The sequence below is a fragment of the Schistocerca gregaria genome, chromosome X (assembly GCF_023897955.1).
Source record: "Schistocerca gregaria isolate iqSchGreg1 chromosome X, iqSchGreg1.2, whole genome shotgun sequence".
Taxonomy (NCBI): domain Eukaryota; kingdom Metazoa; phylum Arthropoda; class Insecta; order Orthoptera; family Acrididae; genus Schistocerca; species Schistocerca gregaria.
The window spans coordinates 858,284,702-858,300,780 of NC_064931.1; the positions used below are offsets into that span (position 1 = coordinate 858,284,702).

Here is a 16,079-nt window from a genome sequence, read left to right on the forward strand (position 1 = left end):
CCTAAGAAACGGCTGACAGGGTAATCACTTTGATGCCTCTTTCTCACTTTGCCCATTTTCTAACGCAATGGACTGATTAATGGGCACTTGGAGTATTCACGTTATGTTTTCCCCCATTGATCCATATTTATGGAGGACCTGAATTATTTAGGCTTTCTAACATTTCGGAGAATGAGACAGTTGTTATATGTTCCTCTGCGACACCATTATTTTCGTGTATACATTATCAAATTCTTTTGAAGAATCTACAGAGTTCCAATTTGATATCATCTCTTTACACCTGCCGGCCGGGGTGGCCGAGTGGTTCTAGGCGCTATAGTCTGGAACCGGTGGCAGGTTCGAATCCTGCCTCGGGCATGGATGTGTGTGATGTCCTTAGGTTAGTTAGGTTTAAGTAGTTCTAAATTCTAAGGGCCGGATGACCTTAGAAGTTAAGTCCCATAGTGCTCAGAGCCATTTGAACCATTTGAATCTTTATATCTGACGTAGATAAGAAATAATGCGACGTGTTCTGCGACGTTACTCTTATTACCATATAATCAGCGAAGGATTTTTACGTACGAACAAGCACATATCTCAATGTCTGTTCTTCTACAACAGTAGGGTGAATGTGACAAAGGAAGGAAGGTTACACGACACTGCCTCTTGTCCACAACACTCGATGCGTTAGCACATTGGAGAACCAGCTCTGCATCCACTTCCAGTCATAACGAACACGCTACCTCGTTGTGTACGCACTTAAGTCTTTCCTAGAGATTGGAAACTTCTGAGTGCCTCTGATTCCAAAATTTGACAAAAGTAACTCTCACCGTGACTACGTCGCTGCTAAAGCTCTTCCTATTCGTGCATTGCCGGGTCATGGCGGCACGCAGCCGTCAGCGTTCATTATTATTAATGAATCACGCCAGTCTGCCCTCGAACAGCGCAGATAAAGTTGCCTCGTGTGGAGGTTAACATACACCGTCAAACAGATGAACTGCTGTGATTGTTATGTGGAACTTGCAGACAGTCACTTTCCGTTTCTTGGTAGCTTCAAGGCAGTGCATCAACCTACAACATTATATACAGGCTACGTGAAACAACTTTCTCTCGATCTAACTTCAGTTTATCATAGATCACTATAGCAACGAAGGGTAAGAAGAGATTGGAAAAAGGACCTATAATACTGACGCCATTCTCTTGTAGAATTACAGTATACGTTTTATTCTCAACCCTTGTGAACAACGAAACTTTCTTCTATGAAAATCAACATGGATTCCGCAGAGATCTAATGAAAGTACCTACACTCTCTTCGTTCTATAAGTGCAGACCACCATAGACAACGGCGTCCAGGTTAATGACGTGTTCTTTGAAATGCGAAAGGTGCTGGATACGATTCCGTATTGTCTTTTAGTAAATAAAATATTGTCTAGTAGAATGTCGGGTCAAATTCCTTACTGGAACAAGGACTTTCCGCCAGACAGCACTCGATACATCGTTTTTTTACGGGGCGATGTGGAAGTAACCGTTCACAATATACCTAAATTATCTAGCGGATATCATCGGATGCTTCGTGAGGCTGTTTATGGACGATGCTGTTGACTATATAAAGATATCAACGCCAGGGGAATTTTAAAGAAGAGCAAGGAGACGTATAGGGGATCGACGATTGCTGTAGGAGGCAGCAGTTAGCCTTGAACGTTAAAATACGTAATATATTATTCATAAATAATCGAATAGATCCATTACTGATCGATTACATTAAAGGGGATAAGTCACTTGAAACAGTAACAACCGTAAAATACCTAGGAATAACCCGGTGAACGATCTAAGATGGAATGGTCACATAAAAATGTAGCAGGAGAAACAGATGCCAGGCTAAGATATAGTGGAAGAATTACATTTCCTCCATGAAGGTAATGGCTCGCAAAATACTCCTTTGATCGAGTCTTACGCGTTTTTAGTAAGTCTGCCACTCTTAGTAGTTAGGTCGAGTGACACTAATGTGGTCAAAGCCTGTTATCGACGTTGGCGTAGAATAACCCCTCAAAGACGTCAGGTGACAGAACTAGCAGTGGAGAGTGTCCGGGGGAGTCGGAAAATTGTGCAATAATTGTCGAACTGCAGAAACGGAGCGATTTATCGGATCTCAGAAGGTCATGATCATTGGCTTTCGGGCCAAGGGTGGAAACAGTTACGAAACGGCTAAATATGTGAACTGTTCTCCTGCCGCCTTTATTAAAGTGTATCGTGCACAGAAATGGTACTGTTGAAAACCGGTGGAGAGGCAAATGTGGCTCATCACGGGCCATAGATGACAGGGGAGAACGACGACTGAGGAGGTGCCTACGGGCGAATAGAAGTGCAATTGTTGAGCAACTGGCCATCCAGATGATCCAAGTGGCTACGAAGGCACAATGGATCAATACAAGCAGGCATCTTGTCTTGGGGGCCATGGCCACCCCTATGTGCGGTTTGTTTTCCCTCGGCACTGTGACATCTACCAGCAGAACAATGCAGCTGCCAGCGTACGTGCGTGGTTCGAAGAGCACCAGGATCAGTTTGCCGTACTCCCCTGGCTACCAAACAACGCGGATGTAAACCCGATCGAGTCTGTTGAACCACCTCGATCGTGTTATTGGTGCTATGACTCCTCTACCGAGAAACCTAGCGCTGTTGGCCAAGGCATGGCACCACATCCGTCACGGTACCTTCCATAACACCACTGTCTCTCTTCCAGCACGTCTTACAGTCGTTTCTGCTGCAAAACGTTTGTGATTCGGCTTTTGACAGGTAGTCACATGAATGTGATTGGACAGTGTGAAAGAGATAGAGAAACTACAAAGAAGAGCGGCGTGTTTCGTCAGAGGTTAGTTTTGAAAGCACGATATGGATATACCGATCAATCTCCAGTGTTAGACGCTGCAAAAGCAGAACGCCTTACTGTGAAAATTCCGAGAGCTTACATTCCAAGAAAAATCTGGGAAGACTTTACTGTCTCTCACACGTATTTCACGAAATGACTGCGGCGGGAGAACTGAGGCTCACCTACAGTCGCTCCCCTGGTACAGTCCACTAATGTAAAACCAATCGAGAGAAGTAATAGTGGTAGCAGAAGTAGCAGCCGTTAAACACTGCGCGTTGGCTAGTGGGGAATAGATAAACACTGCTCTGTAAAACTGCAGGACCGCCTAGATAAGATAACATAAGACATTAATTAGTCGATGAAAATGAATGAAACTGCTGCAGCATGTTCCCTTAGTCCACCGAGTCGTGCGCAGAAACCCTGCCGTCGCAGGGCGTGAGGACAGCGTGGCTGTAGCACCAAATGTGCCTGGCCCCACAAAAGAGGAAGTTCAAGAAATGGGCACAGAAAGTGTATAATGTGTGTTGGCTTGTGTCGAGCATGTGTGTGTGTGTGTGTGCGACAATCAGCGAGCAGTTAAGATGCACTGAGTTAGCGGTGATTACATGTCCCGGAGACGACACCTACATGACTTCACACGGGGAAGAATCATCTGGAAACTGGAAGAAGGACGAAGTGTGACGAGTGTAGCACAGTAGTTTGTTATTGCTGACAGCATTGTTTCTCGCACATGGGGACGGTTCCGAACCACAAGCCCTGCTGGCCGAAGGAGAGGAAGTGTTGGACCACGGTAACTGTAGCTGCAGATGACCGCTACATTGTGCAGCACCGAGGAGGTGCGCAGTTTAACAGGACTGCAAGGCCTGCTTTATCAAGCAACACAGCGGCACAGCAACTTCATGCGGGTGGTCTCTCTGTCCTGCGTTCCGTCGACACCAGCACATCGGCGGCACCGTATGCGATGGTTCCAAGACCACAAGGACTGGAGCAACGGATAAGAGAATACTCAGTCTGATGACTCTGGACGAGAGGTGGGAGCACTGCATGCATCCAGGAACATTATCGAACACGGTCGCTTTGGTGGACCTGGTATTATGATGTGAGGAGACACACGTCCAATTGTTTGAGCACGGTATACTCGAAGTTCAGCGTTATCGTGCCACACTACCCCTTCCCATGTGCGTCGTTTCAGAAGCACATTCAGCCCTGACTTCATTTTTATGAACGACAGTGCTCAACCGCATCTATCTGCGTAGATGGAGGACCTATGGGAACGAGAGGCTGTTCGCCGAATAGACGGCCCTGCCAGTGCAGCACGTGTGAACTGCGTTGTGGAGACACACTGCAACCCGCCGACGACCACCAGCGGGGATGGAGAGGAGTGGAACGCCCAGCCGGAAGAAAGCTTGCGGCCAGCATTCTAACGCGTTGCAGAACATGCATTGCCGTTCGTGGTGATGACACACCCTATTAAACACCATCTTCAGCGCTTTCGTGCTGTCCAGGGGACGATCATAAATCGCGGTGACTTCAATGTAATTTCGTCCTTGAATAAAAGTGTCATTTCTGCTCGTCTTATTGAGTATTTTTTTGAGTTATATTTTGCAGTACACTATAGCATATCTTTCAATGTATGGTTCAAGTTTCATCGAACTATGTTACCTGTCAGCGACACATCACGTGAAAGCCACTTTCCTCGTTAAGTTGTGCTCGACAGTATATGCGTAGATGTAGAGCACAGAACGCGGTAGTCGCCATCAACACGGCTGAGCACTAGCAACGTTTTCCTCAATTAGAAGGGATAAGTTCTAGGCCAGCCGGCTGTCACCGTTTAGGTAGGGAAAGAAAATTAAGAACGCGCCAGACTTTAAAACACCACATGTTGGGGACGTGTAAGGCCGGGTCCAGTAGGTGAGAAAGTCACGGGATACCTCCTAATATCGCGTCGGATCTCCTTCCTACCGACATGGACTCCAAAACTCGTTGGAAGTCCCCTGCAGAAACGCTTCCTCTGTAGCCGTCCTTAACTAAGGATTTTGTACACGAACTGGCCTTTGTGGCCCGGTTACATGGCGCATTGTCATCGATAAAATTCCATCTTTGGTTGGGAGCATCATCTCCGTGAATGGCTGCAAATGGTTTATTTATTTTATTTACGCGTCAAGTTTCGTAGGACCAAATAGCTGAGGAGCAAATGTCCGAGGTCATACAACGAGTCATTACATGAAATTACAAAACAAAAGTAATAACAGATAAAAATAAAATGTTTATGAACTCGAAAAACTGAAGCCATAAGTTTAAGTAAATGCAATCAACTATATAAATAATAATGAGCTTTATTTTTGAAGGAACTCCTCAAGAGAATAGATGGAGCGACCCATAACGGAACTCTGTAGCTTCGATTTGAAAGCGCGTGGATTACTGCAAAGATTTTTGAATTCTTGAGGTAGCTTACGGAAAATGGATGCAGCAGTATACTGCACACCTTTCTGCACAAGAGTTAAGGAACTCCGATCCATATGCAGGTTGGATTTCTGGCAAGTATTAACTGAATGAAATCTGTTTATTCTTGGAAATAAGCTGATATTGTTAACAAGAAACGACAGTAAAGAATATATATATATATATATATATATATATATATATATATATATATATATAGAGAGAGAGAGAGAGAGAGAGAGAGAGAGAGAGAGAGAGAGAGAGAGAGAGAAAGAGAGGCTAATGTCAAAATACCCAGACTAGTGAACAGGAGCCTACAAGAGGTTCGCGAACTTACACCACTTATTTTCCGAATCTCCCGTTTCGGATCCAAAAATATCCTTTTAGAATGGGAAGAGTTACCCCAAATATAATACCATATGACATAAACGAATGAAAATCAGCAAAGTAGACTAATTTTCGTGTCGAACGATCACTTACTTCGGATACCGTTCGAATAGAAAAATGGGAGCATTAAGTCTTTGAACAAGATCCTGAAAATGGGCTTTCCACGATAGTTTACTGTCCATCTGAACACCGAGAAATTGACACTGTTCGGTTTCACTAATCATATGCCCATTCTGTGAAAATAAAACGTCGGATTTTGTTGAACTGTGTGTTAGAAACTGCAAAAACTGAGTCTTACTCTGATTTAGCGTTAGTTTATTTTCTACAAGCTATGAACTTATGTCATGAACTGCACTATTTGAAACCAAGCTAATGTAGCACACAACATCCTTTACTTCCAAGCTAGTATCATCAGCAAACAGAAATATTTTAGAGTTATCTGTAATACTAGAGAGCATATCATTTATATAAATCAGGAACAGGAGTTGCCCCAACACTGATCCCTGGGGCACCCCCCATTTGACTGCACCCCACTCAGACCCCACATCACAGCCATTTTCAGCATTGTGAACAATGACCTTTTGCTGTCTGTTGCTAAAGTAAGAGATGAACCAGTTGTGAGCTACTCCTTGTGTTCTGTAATGGTCCAACTTCTGGAGCAACATTTTTTGATCAACTCAATCAAACACTTTAGTTAAACCAAAAAATATGCCTAGCGCTCTAAATCTTTTGTTTAACCCATCCAGTACCTCACATAGAAAATAGAATATAGCAGTTTAAGTTGTTAAACGACTTCTAAAGCCGAACTGTACATTTGCTGGAAAATATGCTGTTGTGTCTAGAAATCCTCCTAGACTTCTTTTCTGTATTGAATTTTGATTCCCCCCCAAGGGGGCGGGCTGGTAGCAGCTTAGTACGCTGGAAGAAGAAGATAAGAAACAATAAAATCAGGCGATAAAACGGTGACTTAAATTGCAAAACCGCGGAAAATGGTGGAAAGTTAAAACATAAAATAAAGGGTCGGCGATGCTAATAAAATACACAGGAAGCAGATAGGTAAAATAGTAGACAGACAATTAAAAAACACGGCGACAGTCTGGTTTCTGTTCACATGAGATAAAAGTCACACCCATCGACAGTATGGTGGCCATTCGCAACACTTTGCAAAAGACTCACAACGCTTAACAATCACTGGGAACACTGCACTGAAAAGTCGGCACGAAGATGACACACCACAGCCAAAGGCAGATGGGGGGGGGGGGGCGACCTGGACAGATGAGGGGAAAAAAGGGGGGAGGAGAAGACTATCGAAGTAAAATTAGACATATTCGAGCAGACACAGAGGCTTACCAACAGTTGCAGCATTCGTGAGGGTGCGACTGACAGTGGTAGGCCAAGTATCTTCTGCCGCTTGTGGGATGCAGGTGTGACAAAGGTACAAATTCATAATCTGTGAGAATGGGCATGCGAAACTGGCAGGAACAAACATTAAAGACAGTGACGTCTCGGACACTGGACATGCGAATCGGTTTAGCGAAAACAGCTTCTAACATCCGATTCCGAAGATCTTTTAATGATGTACTTGTCGAGACTTATTCTGTTTACTGCAAAGCTGTGTATAGCTTCCTCTTAAAATGTCTCTTAAGTTCCAGTATTCCACGTTCAGAGAGCATTATCTGTCTTTAATATAACTAGGTGGCATGTAATATGTGCAAAACTTAATCCCAAAAATTTAATAAACTGCACGAACGAAACATCTCTGACTTCTTATCGCGACAGTTCACAGTAAAACCACGAGCTTTCGAAGATTACCTCCAATGTCTTTGTCAGGAGCAACTGACTGTCAAAATTGCTGCTTCGGTAGCCTTATATAGTCCATAGACGACTTTTGATTGGGAGATGATTACATAATGTTGTCGCAGATGGTGTCAAAGTCTGCGCCGGTGGTGCCACCGCTTCTGTAGTTGCGTAAGTATTGCGACGAATATCCCTGCCTAGTTTCTGCATCAAGAGTTCGCTTCCATGCACCGCTAAGATTGCATCCGCTGACACGGCTGAAGTTCTTCTCACACATTATTAAGTCTAAAGCCTCTTTAATTACAGAATCCAAGTATGCCTGGGACAAACCATTTGCTTCGTCAACCAGTATTTTATGATATTTTCCCAGGCTCCTACACATTGGCACGCTGTAGTTAAAGAGGCTGCAGAAATAAGAATGTGCGAGAAGAACTTCAACCGTGACATCGGATATAATCTTAGCAGTGCACGGAAGCCAGCTCTCTATACAGAAAAGAGGCAGAGATATTCGTCGCAACGTTTACGCTGCTGCTGCAGTGGTGGCGTCACCGACACAGACGTTGACACATCTGCGATAGCATTGCGTAATTACCGACCAATCAGAAGCCGTCTGTGGCCTATCCAGTGCGTCTCTCTTAAGAATCACAAGGCGGATTTTCTCTGGTGTTTCAGCGGACATTTGCAATTTTGTTCTTGCAATGTGTAGCTGAACCCAAACCAGACAAATACTGCTCATCACGTCTTTCATGCGACACTCAGTTTCGACGGAAAACGTCGGTTTGTTTCCCGTTACAAACAAAATTTTTTTAAAGCCGAATTTTACGTGCCCACTTTATAGAACGGTCGTAAATTAGTCTAGCGCGATATTCGTTTTATCGATATACGTTAACAGCGACATTAAACACGAAGAGGAACTATTAGTCCAGAAGCGACAGCATCGCTGCCTGCTACGGCCGTGCAGAAATGCTGCTCAGTCGCTGGCGCAGTACTGGTTAATTTTCGTTATTTACTATCCCTGTAAACGAATATCGATGAAACTAGTACACCACTGTACTAATTTGGGAGCGCTCTATCCACACGGCGCGTAAAATTGCTCTTTAAAAATAATTTAGTTAGTAATGGGAAACAAATGAACTGCTTCCATAGACAATACTTGCTGACATTAACAAAGCAAAAGTAGAGTAAATTAGAATGTCACTGGTGTTTTTTGCAGGATTCTAGTGCGAGTCGTTTACGAGATATCGTATTTTGAGGAGTTTCCATACCGACGCTTGTTTGTGCCATTCAACCTGCGAAGTTACTCGGTACTATGTATTTATGTTTGCTAACAGTCTACTTGTGTGTTCTCTGAGAGCACTGCAGCTTGCTAGTCAGTTAGTGTGTGACTGTCCAATCAGCAGGTCGTGAGTGGGCGATGGGATTCACCAATGCATGAAAAGCCGACATACTCATGGTGTACAGAGAGTGTAGGAAGAATGCAGTTCGTTCTTGTACGGTGTATGCGGCAATATATTCCAATAGTGGCAAACCACTCGGTAATTATTTATGAACGTCTTCAACTAGTTCCGTGAAAGTGGCAGTATAGCACCTAGATAACGTAACAAAAGCAAACAAGTGACGACAGAAGAGGAGAAAAGTAATATTCTTGCTGCTGTTGCAGTTCATTCGTAGGTTCGATTTCCCGCATTTATACGAGGAAGTGGCATGAGTCAAGCAAGTTGTAACATCCCCTTGAAAAAATTATAAATGAGTGTGCTGATAAACCTCTTACGTTATTTGATTTTCAAACAGCTGAGCAAAACTGAATGTACCCAGACACTTCTCTCTTTACTTATTCTGATCAATACTAAACTGACACACAATATTTTTAGCTCAACGCAGCCTGACTTTCAATAATCCCTACAAAAGAATGGCCCTGGCTAACAATAACTTATACCTTTCATGAATCACTTATCTTACAAAAATGTTAGTTACTCGAAGTACTGCAATACAGCGAGCGCCAATACTGCCAGCTGAATAAAAGATTCTATCTACTGATAGGCATAGTTAGCAAATGAAAGATTTTCATGATATCCAGTATTACAAATTTACTCTCAGATCGTCCGCTCTGAAAATTCTGCCATCTCTCTCCCCACATTCACCACTGCTGGCGGCCCACATCCAACTGCGCAACGCTACGCGCTGTTCACATCAAACTGCCCAACACTACAATAGGGAACATTCCAACAATGCCAACCAGCCACAGACTGCAGACAGCACAGCCAGTGATTTTCATACAGAGCACTAGGTGACGTTACCGACATAAAAACCTAAACAGCCTGATTACAAAGTCTCCTACGCATTCTCAATCGACATAGGTTCCATCCCAATCACATTTCTTTCCATCAAGAGCTGCATGGAAATGATTATGAATATCGAGTTAACTTATGTACGTGGGCATTGAGACGGGATACTCCAGATGTATCATGTATCTTATTTAGTGATGAAGCCACATTTACCAGTTATAGCCAGGTAAACCGCCGAAAAGTGCACTATCGGTCTGTAGACAATCCCCGTGGGCTTCGTCATGTGGATCGTCAGCGTCCATGGAGTGTAAACGTGTAGTGTGGGCTAGTGAACCATCAGTTCACAGGATCGTTTCTTATAGACGGAACGCTGAATGCGCACAAGTATTGCAGGCTGCTAAAAAACGTTCCTCTGCAGACTAGGAGGAACCTGTGGTACCATCATGATGGCTGTCCAGCCCATGGTGCCCGAAGTACTACAGCGTGTCTTCACGAATTGTTCCCAAATCGCTGGATTGGACCCTTAGGACGTGTACCTTGGCCGGCGTGTTCCCCGGATTTGATGCCTGTAGACTTTGTTCTGCGGATGGTGTCTACAATGACATACCAACTACACCCAATGACATGCAACGACAGATTACTGTAGCCTGTTCTGACACCTCCGCTGAAACACTAGTGCGTGTGCACTAGCTGTCACATACCAGACTGGAAGGGTGTATTGCTGCTGTCCATGATCATGTTGAATACAACCTGTGAAGGTCAGTTGTTTCGTTACTGGTCAGAATCCACATAACTAGTGATAGCACTTGTGTTGCTCTTTAGTCTGCGCTATCACAGGTATTGCACAAGTGACAGTGTGGAAACTTTAAAAAATACAACAATATCTCGTAAACAACACGCATTAAAATCCTTCAACACACGCCACTGACCTTCTAATGTACCCTACTTCTACTTTCTTAATGTCAATAGGCACTGTTCTACTGAAAAAAGTATATGTTCGCACAAAAAATACACTTTCTAAGCTCTAGGTCTGTTCAAAAATTTCCGGAATATTCGTAATTTTGGGCCAATGGTGTTTTGGAACGAAATGGATTTGGAATCCCCGAACACGCCTGTGTTTAATGTATAACTGCTGGGAGTTTTATTGTTGTATAGCTGCTAGTTATTGTTCGGTTCTGTATTAAGTTGAACGTTGTGTGGCACGGTTTGCGCAATTCGAGACGGCAGAATTACAGGTGCAACGAGTCTGCATTAAATTTTGCTTCAAACTCAAGAACGCCTATATAGATACACACAGATGATGCAGGAAGCCTACAGTCACGAGTGCTTAAGGAATACTCGGTGTTACGAATGGTTCTCACGGTTTAAAAATGGTCGGACGGAAGTTCAAGATGGCCCTCGTTCAGGACACTCTTCGACGTCTACCGACGACTCTCATACCGCGAACGTCAACGGAATTGTGTGTGCTGATCGAAGGCTGACTGTCCCAGAGACTGCAGAAAATTGTAACATTTCAGTTGGATTTTGTGGAAAAGAAACGGCCTGAAGTGTGGCGGGACAATTCGTGGCTCTTGCATCACGATTACGTATCCGCACATTCATCCCAGTTGGCGTGTCACTACTGCACAAAAAACGAATTCGCTGTGCTGCCTCATCCTCCGTAATATCCGGACAGGGCGCCTGAGGACATTTTTTATTTCCAAAGTTAGAAACCTCGTTTAAAGGGCGAAGATTTCCAACGATAGATAAGATAAAGGAAAAATCGCAGACGACGCTACGCGCGATACAGCAATACTGATTCCGGAAGTGGAAACGGCGTTTGGAGAGGTGTATCAATCGCGGAGGAGAATATTTCGAAGCAGACCTTACACAATAAGTAAAAGGTAATCGTAGAAAATTTTTGTGTCAAAGTTCCGGAATTTTTGAACAGACTTCGTATTATTACAATATGTCGATTGGCTAACAATACGAGCTTTGACTACCAAACCATTCTGTGAAAACCGATATCAGTAGGAGTTACCATTTCCGCAATGTTTGCTTTGCAAGTTTTAGGTGATTCACCGTGTATATCGAAGCCGAAAAAGGATAAATATTAGTCGGAAAGTGCATGACTGCCAGTTGTGAAAGTGGGAAGAAGCGTTGTGGGAGTGATGATGCACTATCATTGTCCAAATGATACTGTTAATTTCTACTGACGTGAGTTACCAGTTTCTTCTTTCTGTATGCCACTGGGACAGTCTTTCTCAGAACCCGTTTCAGTGGAGCAAAATTCTAGAAAGTAAGCAAAATTAGTGAACACTTTGTTACTCCCTTAGTTGCGAGAAAGGGTTTTCTGTGAACGTAAACGTCACGATCCTACCACTAACTGTACTTCTTTTTTAAGACAACACGAGACTGATCCATAATCAGATGCCCGACAGAAATTCTGGACGCATGTTTTATTAATGAATGCATGGCAATATATATTAGTAGTGGAATAATTTTGTGCGGTATGTCGAGAGGTTTAATTTTGAAGGAGATGTCCCCGTAATAACGTATATTTTCAGTAGAGGGGAGTATTTTACTTGATAATAGTCAACTTAGGAACATATAACGCTTCCTGGTCGATGTTTCAGTCTAGTGGTCGATTTTAGAATCACATGAGGGAATGCGTACTACAGACCGCCATAATTAGTTTCCATCATTTTCCACTGCGATTGGTGTTGTGAAATATGAGTTGCGTTTTGGGAGCATTTGTAAATGTTTTGAATTCTACACACTTCAGTGCTGTACAGTATTGTTAATTCTTCACCTGCAAAATCCTTAGGTAAGTAAAACGTTATTTTTTGAAACTAACCATATAATATATGGGTGGTTAAGCCATATTTCATCCGTCACGTATCAATATTTTACCTTGAAACGGAAGACAATCATCCACAATGGAACACGAGATACACTGATGTTCAGAAAAAGCAGAACATCTTGAACGACTATTGATAGGACCTCCATATTCAAAGAATGTATATATTAGCATGTTCCGCAGATATGATTAGCATTTCAGTCACCTCGGTTCAGCATGTGTCCTATTGCCTAGTAGTTCGCCATAGGCCCTGATGGAATCGACGAGTATCAGGCGCGAAAGGCGACTTGTGGTGTAGCCATCCATGCTGCGTTCACCTGGTTCCCAAGTTCATCTATGGTGGTTGGCATTGGGTCACAGCTTTGCAGCCGTCGTTTCACTATATCCCACACATTTTCGATTGGTGACAAATCTGCTGATCATGCAGACGAGGGCAAAAGGCTGACATCTTGCGACACCAAGAAGGCACGTGTTCGTGCAGTAACAGTGGTCGTGCGTTGTCTTGCTGAAATATGGCGTCCGGGGTATTGTGCAGAAATGGTATGGCTACGGGCGTAGGATGTCATTCACGCAGGTCACAGTGCTCTGAACACGCACCAACTGTGATTTGTGGTTGTAATCAATAGCACCCCACACCGTAAGGTCATGAGTTGGGACTGCATGTCTTGTGCGAATGCAGCCACTGTGATGCCGCTCCCCCTGTATGCGTCGAACCAAAATGCGGCCATAATTTTCAAACAAACAGAACCTGGATTTGTCCGAAAACAACATCTGACCCCAATCCTGTCCCACTAACGTGATTCCATACACCATTGCCGTCTAACACATTTCTGAAAGACAGGCACGTTTTTACCCGTAGGTGGTATTGCCCCGCGGGCCAACATGGTTCAGATGCTAATCATAGGGCCAACATGGTTCAGATCCTAATCCTTTGTGCAGAACGCACTAACGTACAAGTCCTGAGAACGTGAACGTCCTTTCTCTAGTCGTTCAAGGTGTTCTTTTTTTTCTGAAGATGAGTGTATTTTGGAAATTAACTGAATTCCTTTATCCTATTAACAATTTTATCTTTCTTAAAAATGTAAAGTTGTGTTAGTTTCCAACAATGTACTAATTGGGAGTTAGTTTTTGATTACATTTCTAATTAATCTAATTTCGTGTTTTGATTATTGATGTGTTGTAGAGTAATAATGCAACAGGCTATTAAATACAGTACTGACAAGTATTTCTCGACCGCAACGCTTTTAAATTTTAATAGAATATTTGTTTCTATGCACATGACTACAGAACAGAAACGTGAATTCTGTCATTTATAAACTTAATAAAAAATCATAAACTTCTTTTACAGAACTGGTTAGAGGAGAAAGTGTGAAAAGTGTTCTAAGGTAGAACACTCTCTCCTACACACTTTCTAAGACATGCTCCTTCGAAGGTGTCCGCGTGTATCTGAAAACATAAATATTGTCTATTCACTTACGTTTGTATTCAGACAAGAAGATATGTCTGTTAATCGAGACATTTTGTAAACCATACTTGATCTGCATTTTTGTTTCTCGGCCGAAATGTTGCAAGTAGTGGATCACAAATTACACGCACATGGTGGTAACACTTGTCTTCTTTCCACTTCTGTATCTCCGGAATTCCTATACGTAAATCCCTCCTTCACCAATTTTAAGACAGAATTTAGTCTATTGTCTCTCCTTCCTATTTCAGAGCAAACCAATTCGACTTTATCACAGCTTCACGAGTCTAAAGTTAAATTAACTGCTTTAATCTGTTCGCGTGTACTGTTATGAACTTTTTATTCGTTGGTTGGAGCACTACATTATGTCCACGAGTCCTTACAATATGAAAAGGACCTCTTCATGGGCTTGGTAACTTCTTTGACTGTCCTCTTCTCATACTTTCGTCATGTAATAATACCTTGTCTCCTGTCTTGAATTCCTTGGAGTTTTCAGAGCGATCATTATACTCCTTATTTTTCTCTTTAAATTCGTTGTTAAAACCCGCGTCTGGCGCATCCCTTTCTGTAGTTCCGTTACGTCATCATAGCAATTGTATCGGCTTTGGTTGGATCATGCTGTAGGATCCCGAGTATGGTGCATATTCTGCAGAAAAATAACTCACATGGAGTGAACCCTGTTGACGAATACACTGTAGTGTTATATACAAAAGTGGAAAAATGCATCCATTAGTCCCAGTTTTCTGCTTCGTTCCCACATGATGGCAAAAGTATTGTGTTAGCGTTTGATGCGTCCTTTCGAGCGTTTCATTCCTTTGAGGATGGTATGCACAATATTGAATCTTCTAGATCTTCAGTAAATGACAACCACTTTTTAAGACGTCACTTAAGAAGTTTGTTTCTTCTTCACTCAGTAGTACTGACGGTATTTTGTAATTGAAAATTATTCTGTTCTATGACTCGCTCTATTGTAACTATTGTGTCAGCATCCTGTTGTGCTATAGGCTCCGCTAAAACGAATTTCATAGGGTCACCGTGAAACATTAGGATGTATCTGTTCCCTTTCTCTGTTATCTGAAGTGGTCCGACAATATCAATATCACAACAAGTGAATTCCTGGTATTTCGGTCTGCACTAAGGAAATCTTCATCTCATTATTCATAATCTTGTTCTTCTTGCAACTCTCCCAACTTCTAATGCATTCTTCTATGTCTTTCCTCATACCTCTCCATGATCTATATCTTTTAATATGGTCATACAGGGTGACAGTTGAACTGCATGAAGTAAAATCGTTCTAACTTCTGAACGGTTTGCGTTAGGACGTTCAAACTGGGGCATGATGGGAATTAGTATGCGCATACGCAAGCACCTTGTTGTTGTCGGCCATTTGAACGTGAAAATGTCACGGTACAGCTTGCCTTAGCGCATAGCGCCTGTGAAGGCCTACTGTGCGAGCAATAACAGCCCAACGGCGGCTCAAAGGAAGTTTGCGACCGAGTTCAAGCTGAAGACAACCAGTCCAAGTGTGCTAACAATCAAGAATTTGATTCGAAAGTTTGAGAGAACGGGTAGAGTTCGTGATGGCAGTGTTGGCAGTGTCGGTCGTCCAAAAACGGTGAAAAGTCCTGGAAACATCGAGAAGACTCTTGCTGTGTTTCAAACCAGCCCCAGGAAATCGATCAGATGAGCTGCACAACATGTGGGACTCAACCAGAAGACACTGCGACAAATTGTTGTTGAAGACCTGCATCTCTTCCCATACAAAATTCAAACCCATCAGCCATTACGCCCAAGCGCCATGGAGCAGCAGTTGTGTTTCGTCAACACTATTGTCCACAGAAATGACGAACAGGACATCGATGTGAATATGATTTGGTTTAGTGACGAAGCCCACTCTCATTAGGATGGGTTCGTTAATAAGCAAAATTGGCGCATTTGGCGGACTGAGAATCCGTATTTCGCGATCGAGAAGTCTCTTCACCCTCAACGAGTGACTGTTTGGTGTGCGATATCCAGTCACCG

The 16,079-nt window shown here is 43.1% G+C and overlaps 1 protein-coding gene across 1 annotated transcript in view; it reads right to left on the reverse strand.

The window, feature by feature from the left end:
- The window catches only part of LOC126297533 (monocarboxylate transporter 3), a 772,480-nt gene that overhangs the window by 705,927 nt on the left and 50,474 nt on the right, over nt 1–16,079 (reverse strand). The gene's annotated exons all lie outside the window — the stretch shown is intronic.